The following is a 16972-nucleotide window of genomic DNA, read 5'->3' as shown; positions in this document are numbered from 1 at the left end:
AGACTATGTCCTTTAAGTTATTGGACTTATCATTTTATGGTGGGGGTGGGTCTACGACTTGAGGGGGCGTTCATCACAAGAAAACAGACCCCTTCAATTAAAAGTAACCGGTCCAAACTAGGTTTCGAAGTCAGTACAGATTCCTGACAATTCTATGTACAGGATCCATAGTACATACATTCAATAGTCAAAATTCATAGAAGTGGTGAGATAACTTTAGGCACTTCCTAAGGTAGTAATACTAATATGTTTAGAATTATTTTCAGCAATGTTTAAAATAAAAGAGGCCTTTTTTTTTTTTTTTTTGGTTAACCCTGTGTTTACTGGGAAAATCGCTTTTGAAAACATTTAAATAATTAAATTATTTTTTGGGGGGGGGGGAGATTTTATTTGTTCAAGCAATGCAGTTCAGAGAAGGAAAATGATCTTTTTTGCTCCTTTTAATTTGGTGGGTTGTTTTTCATTCATTTAAAATTTTCATAACCTACTTTACTTAAATGACAATTTTTTGTTTGTTTAGTTTCCTAGAATTCATGTATGTATAACTGACCATTGTTCTAAGCTGCCTAATATAGGGGCGGAGAGCATTCTAATTACAAAATGGGCTTTGTTTATTGTACCATTTTTGTTTTTAAAAAGGAAAATAAACTTTGATCTTACAGCATTTGAGTTGCACTTGAAGTTTTAAGATGAGAAAGTTTAATATCAATGCAAATAAAAGTGCCGATATTACATTGATATTGCTTGTTAAATGTAGAAATATTCATTAAAGCCTGTACACATATTAGTGACTTAAACCCTGACATCAATTTCCAGAGGAAAAGAGGAAAATGAAGTCATGTTACTAATAGGAAATCAACATTTGCCTAAGATAGAATCAGGCATACTCTGTATGTAACTACATGTTTAAGCAGAACCAATTTTGAATTAGGGTTTAAAACTGTGAAGTTAACACCCACCAAATACAAAGTCAAGATTTCAGTTTGAAATGACCTTCCTTGAAAGATAATTTAATAGCTACTATTTAGTATATCTAGTAGCATGTAAAAAATCTGAAGAAACTTTCTTATGGGTCCTCGCAGCATGATAAATAATGTCTAGTACAAAGACTCAAGTGGGCCCTGTCACTTCATTCAAGACCCTGGATTAATCTATCATTCCTACCAAACAGCTAGTCAAGCAGGGTGAATTGGGCATCCAGCTCCTTGTTTATATCCCATAGAGTACTATATAATGTATTCCTGCAACCCATACATTAGATCAGGCAAAATGGGAGTTACTGCACCATTCTTATTTCCACGTTCCCTTCTAGACAGCTTGTAAGTTTATTTAGTGTTCCATGGTCTTCTATAGCTTGATCAGCTTTGAGTGACCTGCTAGAACTATTTCTGGACCAGTGTCTTTGGGGCATCCAGTCCACATGCCCAACTCGAAAACTCTAAATTTCACAGCAGACCACAAGAATTCCTCTGTGTACGAGGAGCACCTTGGCTTCTTATGAAAAAATGGGGAAAGCTCTTTGAGACTGATAGTTGGTCCCAGGATGATATGATCAACACCCCTAGACAAAGATGGAATACAAAATGTTCCTTACTTCTGATTAATAGGTGCTACAGGGGAACAGGAAATTCACCACTGTGAAAGAAAGAGGTATATAGCTCAAGCCCAGATAAATTTTAAGGTAGATAACAGGTAGTTTCTTCTGGGCCCTACAGCCAAGTTCCATAGCAGGTAGACTGTGGTTTAGACTTCCTTTGGAGAAAACACACTTACCCTGCTGTCAGATGGAAAATCAAAAAGGATAATGGTTAAATAAAGAAACTCTTTTTCTTTTTACTGGTGTTACTAGCCAATATCTGTGAAATGTGATAACTGGAAAAGGGAGTTTTTTGGTTTTATTTTTTAAGATGAAATTCAGTTATGTTTATACACCAAGAAGAAACCAAGGGAAAGGGTGTGTCTGAAGGTTTAGAAATGAGAGAGGTGATGACTAGTGAACAGGATTTAAGGAGATGGGTAAGGGAGGGGAAGGTGTGGGATGGACCTGGATGACAGGTGTGAGAGATTAACTTGGGGCAGAAGGAAAGACACTTCTTTTCCTGAGCCTGGAGAAAAAATAAAAACGTGTAGAGGGAGAGCTATATCTGTCAGGATAAACCTGGTTATGCTGTGGTAACAACTTCCAAAATCTCCATGGCTTACAACAAGAAAGGTTTATTTCTCATTCACATGACATATCCTGTGCCAGCTGGCTCTGATTCGATTTTGTGTTGTCCACATTTCAGGATTTAAGCATGTGGATCAGCCCCTATCTGGAACTTCAGTTCGTAGCAGAAGAAAAAGAGAGAATGGCAAACCATGCACGAGCTCTTAAAGCTTCTGCCGGAAAGTGAAAATTTAGGAAATTAAATGTGAAATAAACCTGACTTGACAGTGAGAGCCTGTTATCTATATAGCAGGTTCCTTCTGAAAACCAGTTTACATAGCAATAATTTGTTTGGCAGATACAGAAAAAACACTGAATGTTAGATGCTCTCAAAAGATATCTAAGCATTGAATATTAGCTTTCTTTATTCTGGGGATATTTCTGTCAAGGTTAGGGCTGTTGATCTCCTAGAATCAAAGCCCTTTCCTCTTGGATAGTATCAGTGACAAATTCCTCAGGTTGCAGTTTCATGTGCCAGGCAAGTTACAATGTAGTTTCATTTTACATTAGAGACATTTGAGCCATGTTTTTGACATGGGGATTGGTGATCCTCCAACTCTACCAATAACACATTTGTAAGCTGTCTGTAGTTTTTGGTGTTATGATTTCTGTTTTTACTTTCAGAAGATGATCTTTTTCTTATTCTAGCCCCATATTCTGTATGTTCTAGTACAATTCTTCATGTGCCAACAATATTCAAATTTTAAGAATGACTAAAGCTGTGTACCAGAACCATCACATTTACTAAGAATTCACAAGTTTCTTCACGGTGAAATTATTCAAACTAATTATTCATGTGTGTGAATGTACTGAAATATGATGACTTACATAATACGGGAGGGCATAAGTACTCCATGGGCCCTAACTTCTAATTTGTATATGGATATGTGTTAAAAATCAAAGAAGAAATACATTTATACAGAATTACACATTTAGAAGTTTGTATTATTTTTAATCTTGCAAAAAAGGTCTGTGCTGACAGAGGTAAAAAGTGGATATCTGGGTCCCTGGTGCCAAAAAGATTGGGGACTGCTGCCTATGCTATACTCTAAATTACTGTTACTGGTTTGTAACTACTAATTTATACTTCTTCATCCCTTCACCTTTTTCACCCGGTCCCGCAACCTCTCACCCCTACAGCAGTCACCAGTTTTTTTCTCTGTGTCTGTGAGTCTGTTTTCTTTTAGCTTGTTCGTTTCTCTTGTTCTTTGGATTCCGCATGTAAGTGAAATCATATAGTATTTGTCTTTCTCTGTCTGGCTTATTTCATTCAGCATAATACCCTCAAGGTCTATCCATGTAGTTGCAAATGGTAAGATTTCATTATTTTAATGGCTGAGTAATATTCCATTGTATATATGTACCATAACTTCTTTATTTAGTCGTCTGTTGATGGGAATTTAGGTTGCTCCTATACCTTGTCTATGTGAATAGTGCTGCTGTGAACATAAGGGTACATAGATGTTTATGAACTAGTGTTTTGGTTTTGTTTGGATAAATACCAAAAAGAGCAATTGCTGGGTCAAAAGGTAGTTCTACTTTTAATTTTTTGAGGAACCTCCAAACTGTTTTCCATAGTGGCTGCATCAATTTGCAATCCCACTAATTGTGTACGAGGGTTCCCTTTTCTCCACATCCCCACCAACATTGGTTGTTTTTTGATGTATTGATAATAGCCAATATGATAGGTGCGAGGTGACATCTTATTGTGGTTTTAATTTGTATTTCGCTGATGATTAGTGACCTTGAACATCTTTTCATACATCTATTGACCATCTGTATGTCCTCTTTGGAGAAATATCTGTTCGGATCTTCTGCCCATTTTTTAATTGGATTGTTTGTTTGTTTTTTTGTTGAGTTGTATGAGTACTTTATAAATTTTGGATATTAATCCCTTGTCAGATGTATCATAGGTAAATATCTCCTCCAATTCAGTAGGTTGTCTTTTCATCTTATTGATGGTTTCCTTTGCTGTGCAATAAACTTTTTAGTTTGATATAGTCCCATTGGTTATTTTTCTGTTGTTTCCCATGTCTGAGGAGATATATCAGAAAAAGTTACTAATAGCAATAACAGAGAGTTTACTGCCTATGTTTTCTTCTAGAAGTTTTATAGTTTCAGGTCTTACATTTAATTCTTTAATACATTTTGAGTTTTTTCTTGTAGATGATGTAAGAAAGTGGTCTGGTTTCATTTTTTTGCACGCATCTGTCCAGTTTCTTCAACACCATTTATTGAAGAGACTGTTTTTACCCCATTGTGTATTCTTGCCTCCTGTGTCATAGATGAAATGACTATATAGGCGTGGGTTTATTTTGGTGCTCTCTATTCTGTTCTATTGATCTATATGTCTGTTTTAATACCAGGAAGAATTGACATTGTTAAAATGGCCACTATAGCAATCTATAGATTCAAAGCAATCCCTGTCAGAATACCAAAGGCATTTTTCAGAGAACTAGAACAAATAATTCTAAAACTTCTACGGAACCATAAAAGATCCAGATTAGCCAAGGCAATCTTGAGAAAGAACAGTTGGAAGTAGTATACTACTTGATATCAAACTATGCTACTAGTCTATAGTAATCAAAACAGCATGGTACTGGCATAAAAACAGACACATAAATACTCTTTATTAAAACATATCCACAGTACTGTTATCAAACAGAAAATAATAATTCCTTAAATAAAATCAGTGCTCAAATTTCCAATTGCTTTATAAATCATCTTTTACAATTTGTTTAGAAAACCTCACTGAGTTTTTATTTACTAACCCTGTAGTCTTTATGTTGGGTTTCCATGAGAATCATACAGGTTTCTTAAACAGAACAGCCTGTGTTACTTGGAACAATTTCCCTCAACAAGCCTCAAGCTACTTCTTGTGTCCATTCAGTGCATGTAGGGAAAGCTTCGGCCCGGAGTAGGTGCATATTAACACAAGCAAGTACCAGTGGCCCCGACAGGGCTTGACCTCAGGAAAGTCTACTTTTAGGTCTCCAAAGCACATAGTCCCAATTGTTTGCACCCCTGGATTGGATTTTGGTCTTTGGCCAGCATTGTTTCATGCGCAAGTTACACATCTAGCACTGATATGGGCACACAAGGTTGAGAGCTTGGGTATCTGAAAGCTCCCGCAAACCCTCCTTTCTCTTGGTTTCTCCTTCATTTAAGGCCCATTGTTCTTCTTCCTTGGTACAAAGGCAATTCTGGTGCTAGGGTAACCTGAGAGACTGACTCAGGATCCATTGTGGCACTTGGTTGGGTGGCAGCCTCCTTAGTTGCTTGGTCTGCCAGGGTTTTCCCTACTGACGGGGTCAGTTCCTATCTAGTGGCCCTTGCAGTGAATGACTGTCACTTGAGAAGGCTTCCAGACCACCTCTAACAGTTGAAAGATTTCTTCTTTGTTCTGGATTTCTTTTCCTCCTGCCATCAGTAGTCCCCTCTCTTTATAAATGGCTCCATGTACATGCAAAGTAGCAAAGGCATACCTTGAATCAGTATAGATATGATCTCGTTTCCCTTCAGCCTGCCTCAGCACCTGGATGAGTGCCCATAGCTCGACCCTCTGTGCCTACCAGCCCTGTGGCAGAGCCTCAGCTCTGATCACCTTATCTGTAGTTGTTATTGCATAACCGGCTTTGTGCTGTCCTTCATGGGTGAAGCTGCTCCCCTCGGTGAACAATACCAGTTATGGGTCCTGAAGAGGAATGCCAGTCAGATACAAAGAGGTTAAAGTCCCGTGTCACATCCAGTAATCCTAATGCTGGAGCACTGGTCAAAAGTCTCTCTATTTCTCTGAAGATCTTTTCTTCTCTGGAGCCCCATTCCAAGGGGTCTTTACTGGACCCAGCTGTTGCTTGGCAATTTCAGAGAAACCTGGTATTCAGATCCAGCAGAATCCATCACCCTCTAGGAATTCATGACCCTTTTTTTAATGTTTGACCAAGGTATTGAACAGATGGCTTGTTTCCTTTCATGTCCAAGTACCTGATGTCCTTCTGAGATGATGAACCCAAGGTATCTAACCTCCTGTTTGCAGATTTGAGCCTTCCTCCATGACATCTTGCATCCCATGGTAGAGAGTAGAGCCAACAAGGCTCTAGTACCTTCCCAGCAGTCTTCTTGGGTGGATCTAACCAGCAAAAGGTCATCTACATCCTGGAGTAGAGTGCCTCTGGGGAATTCAGCAAGATCTGTGGCAAGCTCTTTGCCAAACAGGGTGGGTGAGTTCTTGAAGCCCGGTGGGAGTTGAATTCAAGTCAGTTGTCTTTCTTCCAGTGTGTGGGTCCTCCCACTCAAAGGCAAACAAAGGCTGGCTGGCTGGCGATAACCAGAGGCAGAAGAAGGTGTCTTTGAAATTGAGGCAGGTAAAACAGTTTGGGCAGGTAAGAGACTCAGGAGGGTGTACAGGTTTGGGACCACTTGATGGATGGTGACCACTGCATTGTTGACGACACGGAGGTCCTGGACGGGGTGGTAGTCGTTCCCTTCAGGCTTCTTGACTGGTAAGAGTAGAGTGATCCAAAGTGACTGACACTCAACTAGAATTCCAGTATTATGTAAATGCTGGATGTGGTCCCGAATTCCCAAGTGTGCTGTGCTTCCTGTGGCACTAAATGTTGCCTTTGTGTGACAAGAGTGGCTCCTGGCCTCAGGTCCACCATGATGGGTGTGTGACTTTTGGCTAGACCTGGAGGCCCCTTTTCTGCCCAGACAGCAGGGAACACTTCTAGTAGGCTAATTGGATTTGTTTGTTTTCTTTCTGGAGAATAGAGGCACCATTCATTTCCCTGGGCACAGTCACAGCCATCATTAGAGCAGGTTGGCTCCCCAGGATGAGACTGGTGTGCTTTCCGGGGGCAAAGGTGATCTGTGCTCCAAGCTTTGTTAATAAGTCTCTACCCAAAAGGGGGATGGGACACTCTGGTAGGTACAGGAACTCTTGAGTCACTAGGTGGCCTCCTATCCAACACGAGCGGGCTTTTTGGAACGAGCAGGCAGCTTGGTCTCTCATGGCTCCTACAATAGTTGTTTGGTCTGTGAGGGGAGCCACAAGTGTGATCACCACAGAGTGTTCAGCCCCAGTGTCTATGATAAAGGTCATTGATTGGCCCCCTACTTTTATTGTGACCTTAGGCTCCCAGGGACCCATGACCAGTGAGCCCAGTCACCCCTAGTCTGACTCCATTTGGCTAGGCCGATAAGGTCTTGGACAAGTACCTCAGGCTGGTTCTTTCCTTTATGGGGTTGATTGAACTTCTTTGACCCTTCAGACGCCCTCCCGTGGTGGGGGCACTCGTTTTTCCAATGGCCGGTCTCTTTGCAGTGCTATTGGTTGTGGTGTAGTGGTGGTCATCTTTTGGTCTCTCCCTTCCTTGAGGGAGCAGTCTGTTATACCAGGCCTTGGTTCCCTAATGCGGCTGCCAGCAGGGACATCTTTTGTTTAATCTGCTTATCAGCTATCTTTTGGGCCTCCTGGTCACAGTTAACAAACACCTTGTGTACAACTCATAGTAGCTGGGTGGTGTCCATCCCAGAAAAATCCCTCTAATTTCTGAAGCTTGTGGCAGATGTCAGTGTAAGATTGAGAGATGAATGACGCATTGACCACATCTCATGCTTCAGGGTCAAAAGGGGTATATGCCTGGAATTTCTTGCATAGTCTCTCATAGAACTCTGTGGGTGACTTATCTGGCTTCTGAAGTACTTTTGCCATTTTGGACATGTTTGTCAGCTTTTTGGCTGCATCTTTCACCCCCTGCAGTATGGCCTGCCAGTATCTGTCAAGAAGACTCTCTTCTGTTCGGGACTTTGAAGTCCTAGTTGGGCCTGGTGTCAGGTGCAGCCCCCAAGGCCCATACTGCAGGGTCTAGTGCACCATCTGGTGCTTGTCCTTGGAGCCACTCCTATGCTTCTGACAGAAGTCAGCATCGTTCTTAGGTGCTGAAGAGAGTTAGGAGGAGTTGGCAACAGTCATCCCAGGTAGGCTGATGAGTTTGGAAGATGGACTCAAGCAGGTCAATCATCGCCTGGGATTTTTCCAAACAGGACAAGGTGTGCTGCTTCCAATTGAGGAGGTTGGTTGTGCTGAAAGGCTGATAGTAGAGGACGGGGTAGCCTGGCTGGAGTGTGCCGTCTTCGCTAATCTCAAAAGGGCCTCGTGTCTCTCAAAGAGGCATCTGGAGGGCTGTAGGCTGCTGGGCTGGCTGTGTGGCTGAGCGAAGATGCCATGGACTCAGGCATGGAGACTGCTCAGGCTGTTGGGGCGGCAGAGGCACCTATGGCTGTCCGGTAGAGTGGCTGTGCAGGGACTGGCAGAACTGTTGGGATGTATGGCAGTGGAATGAGAGGTTCTTCCTCAAGGTACCCTTGGTGGATGACTTTTGCTGGGTCGTTCTTGTCCTTTCCCCGAGTTGGTTGGGCTACAGGTACCTTACTCTGTCCCTGCCTATTTGAGCAGAACCAGACCCAAGGGGGCATTACAGTAATGATTTGCAACCATGAGTCCCTATGGGAACTGGTCTGGATGTCCAGGGGGTCCCGTCACCACCCAGTACACAGCTCTAACAGTGAGGCGGTCCAGGGTCACTTCCGAAGGTTATCCTACCCCAAAGGCAGGCCATTCAAGCTCACAAAAAGTACAAAGTTTTCCTGGGGTCAGCTTGACCCCATAATCCACTGGGAAACCTTTCTTAAAATTTTTCAACATACAATTTAAGACAATTGGCTTAGAGGAATCTCCACCCATATTGCCTTAGGGAGCTTCTTAATGGAGGGGGTAAATAGACCTTGAAATTTCAAAGAAATAATTTGACAGAGCCAAATCAGTAATTAATTGTTTCCCCTCCCTGTGTATCCCTGTGTTGGTGGTGCAAAGACAAACAAGGATGGTTGCCTGCTCCAAAGAGGAGACCACTCAGGTGCTCGTCTGGCTATGTCCTGAAGGAGCTTAGGTGACTCTTGGCTGAAGCAGACTCAGCTTTGTGACTTATGATCGGACACTAGCCCAGTGCCACCCTGGACCATATGCTATGCATCACAGAATCACAGACGAGCCCACTTAGACTCTGTAGCCTTTAGAGGACCTTATGGGTGCCCGACTGTGGATCCACAAATTCATACCTGACTGAGTCAAATCAGTCAGGTCACTCATTCACTCATTCATTCACACAACAGAGGTTAAAACCTTGCCTCTCCCCTTTTGGAAGGCTCTGACCTTTGTCCTCTCCCCCTCCCCACCTGGGGAAGACCCTGATGTCTTATTCCATTAGAAAGGCCCTGACCTGTGTCTTCTAACTGAAGACTTTAGGACATGATCAAGCTCCTCTTCCTTTCAAAGATGAGACCTGACTGGGGTGCTGAGCCCCGGAGCCTTACCTTATGCTGTGGTCATTCCTGGTGAATTAGTCTGTCCCTCTTTTGACTGGTCAGGGCTCAGTCATTTGGAGAGTTGGAGCACTGGCCCGAAAGAGAACTCGGAATACTGTCAGGTGGTGCACCTCCTCATTCGTCTCGGTGCCCCTCCGGCCTGGTCTGTTGGAGCAACTGGTCCAGCAGCTGAAAGGGCTGGTGTGGTTGGAATCTTGCTGGGTTCTCCAGAAATGTTGCAGAAAATCAGGCTGGTGAGAAACCAAGCACCACTCAGAGAGTTGGAGAACTCAGGTTTATTACGTTGGTGGTCCCAAAAGAGGTAGCACTCTGAAGGTCTGGGCCCTGAGCTCAGGGGTAACCTTACTTTTACAGGGCTTATCTGCAATACAACTGTTATCTAAATAGAACAAGCAAAGGGGAGGGTGAGTCTTCAGTTGATCTCGAGGTTACCCTGCCCTTTGGCTTATGAAGCAACCATGTCTACAGAGGCAGAACAAAGAGCTGGTTACAAGGTTAGCCATTTGAGTGGAAAATTCCTCTTCACTTTGAATGTACTATTTAAGTTTAGGTAATTATTTCTCATTTTCAGTTGATGTAAAAGTAGTTTGTAATTTTAGTTTGAAATTTCTTTTTAAGAGTTGTTCAGAAATATTTAAAAATGTTTATTGTTATCTTGTTAATTTCTAATTTCAGTTCATTGAAATCAGAGAATCAAGACTGCGATTTCTACTTTCAAGAATTTTTTGAAATTTGAGGTACATTTTTGACTTATGTTCAATTTTTGTAGATATTCCATTGGTGTTTGAAGACAACATGTATGCTTTCATTCTTTTTTTTTGGAGAGACGTTAAATACATATTAGATCAAGTTTGTTAATCATATTACTAAAAGTCTTTCTCAAGTTCTATTTACTTGATCTATCAATTTCTGATATATATATATGTATATTTACAAAAGCCTCCCACATATTTGTACATTTACCAATTTTAATAGTATTTTCAAGTTTATACTTTAGAAATTCTATCAGGTAAAAGGTTTTGACTGCTCAAACTTTTTTGGAGATTGCTCTTTTCATCACTATAAAAATATTTCTCTTTTTTCATTTAGTGATTTTTCATCTTGAAATTTACTGCATGTGAAATTAATATTGCCATATTTACTTTCTTCTTGTTAGCATTTACCTTGGATATCATTTTTCCAAAACTTTGTTTCAGTTGTTTAGGATCATTTTATTTTTGATACGTCTCTTATAAAAAGCATATGACCAGATTATATATATATATATATATGTATACATGTATACACACACACACACGCACACACACACACACACACACACACACATATATACATATATATAAAGAAAAAAAGACATTTCAAACATGTCACAATTCTACCAGACTGGGGAACTACCACTGCTGCCCACTACTCAGTATGGTGTGGGGAAAACCATGCTGAAAGGGGAGGATCGCCTCTGGTCCCCCTCTTTTTATTGCAGTCTTTTGTATTCTTGTCCAATTGTATTCCTTATATTTGTGATCCTAAGTTGGGGGCATGGCCCAGCAAACTAAGACCCTCAGACCAAACCCATCACAATGCCTATTTTTATAAATAAAAATACAGCCATGTTCACCCATTTACATATTAGTGGCCACTTTCACCCAGCGATGGCAGAGTTGAGTAATTGCTACAGAGACTGCATAACTCACATAGTCCAATCGAAAACTATGGCTAGGACTAAGGTGAGGAAAGAGAAGCACCTAGGGTGCGATGTTAAGGAGATGCTGCTTTTAAATGCAGACCCTGCACTTGCATGACCCTGAGTATGAGCATCTTCTTAAATTTTGCTTACCAACCATTTCTCTAGCCTCACTCTATTCCCCATCCTGCCTAAAATATTTACTATGTGGCTCTTAGCAGAAATTATTTCCCTGACTGAGAGAATCTCTGAAATTTTTTGTGTTTCTGAAATAGTCTTCTCTTGTACACAATATAGACCAAAGTTTTCTATTTCCTATTCTCTCTGCAAATTTGATCATATATACTTTTCTTTTTGTGGTTATTTTTTAAACACATTTTTTCTAGATATTTTGGGTAAGAAGGGAAAGATAGCTATTTTACAGAGAAACCTAATGACAATTCAAGCTAAAATATAACATTTTAATATAAACTGTTGTCTTCTTTTCCTCCTCCCCTCCAGTTTTCTCATAGAATCTATTACTGGGATGTTTATCTTTTCAGATTAAATCTGATAGCCCACAGAGGACATGGTATGGAGTTATATATCCTTTCCCAACTACTCCTTTTGGTTCAGTTCCTAAAAGGTTCATAAATATGTCACTGAAAATTTAATTCATATTGATTGTTTTCTGTTATGAGTCTTTTAATAGTTATTATGTGAAGCATAGAATTAATATCTTTCTTTACTTCTTATTGCCTGCTTTGTACAGTAAAATATTATTACTGACATTATTTAGTCAGCATCTGCTTTGTGCCAACTTTTGTTCTAGGTGCTGGGGCTAATGGTGATGGAAAACCAGTGCTGTTTCTGCTGTCATGGAGTTTACAGTCTAGGTGGGGAGAGAGAGATTGATCAGATTTTGAATGATGAACCATAGTAAGCAGTGTAAAAGATTCAAGAAGCTGCAATAATGTCTAAAATGTGTCCTGACCAGGAACGTAGTTCTGGGAATGTTTCCCTGAAATGATTTTTGAGTCGAAATCTTCTGAAGGAGTAGGAAATAATTAGGTGAATTTGGGGAGAAGAACAGACTACTTGGATGAGAGAATGCTTTATGCAAATGCTTGAGGCAGTACTGAACACGGTATATTCTGGGAACTGAGAGAAGGCCAAAGTGACCAGAGGTCTGTTAGTCACTCCCGTGAGTATTAAGAAGTGAGACTGGAAAAGGTGGGGCAGTTTACATTACATATACAATGTGAAGTTTGGTTCTAATCTTTAGAACAATTAGAATCTATTGACAAGCTTTTAAGCTGGGAAATGACATGACCATATTTAAGTTAGATTAAACAAAAATAAGTTTACCAACAAAGTAGAAAATCAAAAGAAAGATGTAAGGTGGGCAGTTAAGAGGCTATTATAATGGTCTGGGTGAAAGCTGGTGGTAGCTTGGACTATGGTGGTTAAGAGAAGATTGATTAATTCAAGAGATATTTGGAAGGTAACGTGAAGAACTCTTTGTGATGATTCGGGTATGGAGGATGAGCAAGTGGTGGGTGGCAAGGACAACCCTCAAGCTTTGCCCTTGCTCAGTTGAATGAATTTTGGTGCTATTTACCGAAATAAAAAACACCATACCTGAACCAAGTTGGAGGGATAGATCGTATTTCAATTTGGGATGTCTGAGTGTTAAGTGCCTCTGATATGTGCAAAGGTTTTATGCAGCTCTCTTGATCCAGAGCTCGAAGGAAAGGTTCAGGATAGATGCATATTTAAGATATATGGTATTTAAGCTATGGATATGTTTTTGATTGCCTAAGGAGGTAGTCTAGAGAGCATGCTACTGAGCCTTGAGGAACTTACAGGCAGCATAGAAGAGGATGATGAAGTAGCAGCTACAAACAAAAGACGAAAACCAGAAAAGCATGGTTTCATGGAAGCTAATAGGTAAGTGTGTTTAAAGAAGGAATTGGCTGATTAAAGAAGAGGACCAAAATTTTGAATCTGGTGGCAAGAAAATTATTATTAGTGATCTTTATAAAAATAGTTTCATAGTTTAGTAAAGAAGGAATCTAGATAAGAATATATTGAGAAATCAGTGGAAGATGAGGAAACTGTGTTGGAAAATGTGACCAATCTCTTTGATGAGCTTGGTGGTAAAGGTGAGTCTCCTGAAAGGGAAGTAAATTAAAATATTTTATTTTTCCTTTCCTTTCCTTTCTTTTCCTTTCCTTTCCTTTCCTTTCCTTTCCTTTCCTTTCCTTTCCTTTCCTTTCCTTTCCTTTCCTTTCCTTTCCCTTTTCCTTTTCCTCTCCTATATTTTCTTTTCTTGTTTTCATTCTTTTTTAATGTAAGAAAAAGGTATATCTAAAGGGATAAGATTCTGAAGAGACTGGTAAGTTAAAGCTCTTGAAAAGAAATGAGATAATAAAAAAACTAAAGGCTTCTAAAACACGCAGTGCAGGATCCAGAACACAGTAAGCCTGGGAGCCTTGGAAAGTCATTGACCTCACAGTCTCATGTTTTCCTAGTGCTTAGGACTGTTATATCTTCTGGACTGGTTTTTTTTTCCTTATTGTTTTTAGCTCAGTGAATGATAATGAAATGGAGCCGGACCATTTAGGTCATTTGCTCTTGATATAGCATTATTCTAACATTATGCATATAGCCTTTTTCCTTTTAAAATACATTTATGGCATGTACTTTTTAGGGAATGAGGTCCTTCATATCAAGGACTCTTTGTCAATGTTGTTTTATATCTCCCCTAGCTCTCTTTGGGGGATTTAATGTTTTGCTTAAAGTCTGATTCAGAGTCCAGATAAATGGGAAAAATGAGGGACAGGCAGTTCTCACTTCCCTTCATTGCTGACTCATCTGGCACCACTAGTACTTCATATCTTTCTGTTATCCTGCAGGCAATGGTTTCTGTAGGTCCAAATGGTGAAAACCAACAGTATATAAGCAGTTGGTATAATACACATGATACTCGAGAGTTTATCTTACTTCAAGGTGATTAAATACATGGTTTTCAGGGTACATCACATCTAAATATAAGCTTAAATATAAGCTAATCTGTATCAGAAGGTTGGTATCCCATTTTTTTTATCAGTCAGCAAGATATACAAAGGCCCAGTCCACATTAATCAAATAAATCATTCTAGAATTAAGTGGAAAACTTTAGCACTTAAAAAAAATATGTCATTATTTTTTCTGGGGGTGGGGTGCATTTACTTGGTGATAGTATTTAGCTAAATGAGGGTGAAATACTGAGAGAAAGACAGTGTAGGACAAAAGAAAAGATAGAACTAATCCAGTAATACAATTACTTACACTTCTTATACTCATTTTTTTTTTTTTTTTTTACAAAAGAAATCTCAAAATGACATTTTCCCCCAGCAGGTCTAGAAAGCAATAATCCAAATTAAAAGGGAAGGTCAATGTTCTTCAAGAAGAAGAAAAATGGAATGACCTCCATGTAATAGCATGAGCAAGAAGCTGGAATGCATTTATAACATGGAGAAAAAGAGAGGTATTTCTTCTCTATAATACAAATTCGAAGCAATAAAAAATAATAGAAAAACAAAATGCTATACAAGAAAGACTGAATCCAAATGTGTAATCCAAAATGTGTAATGTTTTTCAATAATTGGTGGAAAGGAAGAAAGAATTCATTTAGCCTTGATTCCAGAACATTCTTCATTGAGTAGCACAGGGGTTATGATATTGGTACTATATAGCAGGCATACCTGGCCATGACTGTGCTTCTTTTATACAAAAGTTCACACGGCTCATTCCTTCAGCTACAGCTCTCCCTGGAAATCCTGGTAACTACTCTTTTTCTGGGATTGCCAGCCACAGGGAATCACCATAGCTTTCTGGTTTCTCTTAATCCTGCCCACATTTTTGTAAAGTACTCTCTCTTCAATTAAACTCTCTTCAATCACCTCTTTTGAGAGTATCTCCTTGTATCCTGACATCAAGAGGGAGAGTAAAACAATACTGCAAATTCCATTTAAGTTCCACCCAGTGATGGTTGCAGGCCATGAGATGAGTTAAGAGACACAAATCTCCTTTTTCCTCTGTCTGTCTCAGTCCTATGTCCACATACCTCTCATAATGTGCTCATCTTGTGGTAAGTATGATTCTAAGTGTTTGTTAGTTAAGTATAAATGGCTCCTAAATGCAAATGTATTACCTTGGGCTTAAGTGAATAAACAGAAATTAATTCCTATAGGCACTATTAACTCATTAGAATTGTTGTACAAGTTACTAAAAAGCTCCTCTCTTGCATCTTGGTGAACATATCAGTCACACATCATTCTGGTGACCTTGTGTGGACAAGGCACAGCTTCTACCACCAAATACAGTAGCCCTGTCTGCCTGTGTGCCAGGAGAAGAACTGGTTGTGTTGGACTTAGTGGGAAACCATTCAGAGCTTCATAGGAGGATAAAATAAAATGCCGAACTTTCGATAGCCCCCAAACCACAGTATAACCTTAAAAATCAATCTGGTCTTCTCATGTTAGTTTATGAAAAGGGACTTGTCAGATGTTTTGATGTGATACCAACACATTTCAACAGTAGTCCAAGTCCAGGCATTAGGCTCATTGACTGATGATCGAATTTTCCCTTTCTTATGAAAATACCTCTCTTGGTGTTCAAAGTTAGCTCAAATGGTAAACAGCACTGCCTCTCCTTCCTTCCTGCTTCAGACCCACTTCCATTCTGGCATCCTTTCTCTCGTTTGCGAAGGCCCCACTATGCCTACTTCACTCAGTTACTCATGGGCAACCACACTGCACACATTAAAGTTTCTTCCCACTCTGCTTCAAAATGAGTTTGTTAATTGTGTGATTCAGTTGTGAAATAGGTAGTACAGACTTAGAATTTTCTTATTCTGGGTCCTTTATTTCTTCATTGGTTCTCCCTGTCCTATCTCAAAGTTCCAAGATCTTTTTACTTGGAAGCAACCCCACTCCCCACACAGGATTTTTTTTTCAATTATTTATATTTGATCTGAATCTCCATTCAACAATAAACCTTTGCACTAAGTACATAGGATTTGCTTTGTGGTACTTTGGTGTGGTTATGGTACAATTGTGTGATTACCATTTTTAACCCAGCGTGGGTGTGGCTAGACTCCACTGATACACACTCATCTTTCTTAAATTAGAGAAATTAAAGGCCCTATTTCTGCCAAGCACTAATCTAGTGCTTGCCATTAAGTATACTGATTGGTCATGTGCCAAGCATTGTGTGGGGTACTTTATATATGCTGTTCGCAACCACTTTTGTGTTTTTATTATCTCTATTTTAAAATAAGAGTCTAAACCTGTTTTTTTCAATTATTTATATTTTTCTCAATGTAACTATTTTCTTTCTTCTCTTTCCTACATAGACTTTTTTCAGGTTTGTTTTTAGGACAAGAGTCATTCAAAATAATAAGAAGAAGAACAATAACTTATTTATTGAGCACTTAATGTATACAAGGCATTATAGCAAATATTCTACAATAATTACCTAATTTACTCTTTATACAAATTTTTTTGGGGGTGGAGATTACCTTAAAGAACAGAAAGATGAGATGCTTTTTCTAAATTACACATGTAGCAAGTGGTGGAGCGAGGTATGAAGCTGGAACCATCTGACTCTAGCTCTTCGACACTAGTCTCTTCCTAGTTTCTATGTGAATACTCAACACAGTGATGAGCAAGTTC

This window comes from Rousettus aegyptiacus, unplaced genomic scaffold (genome assembly GCF_014176215.1).
Source record: "Rousettus aegyptiacus isolate mRouAeg1 unplaced genomic scaffold, mRouAeg1.p scaffold_m13_p_13, whole genome shotgun sequence".
Taxonomy (NCBI): domain Eukaryota; kingdom Metazoa; phylum Chordata; class Mammalia; order Chiroptera; family Pteropodidae; genus Rousettus; species Rousettus aegyptiacus.
Note: the sequence above shows the minus strand (reverse complement) of the source record.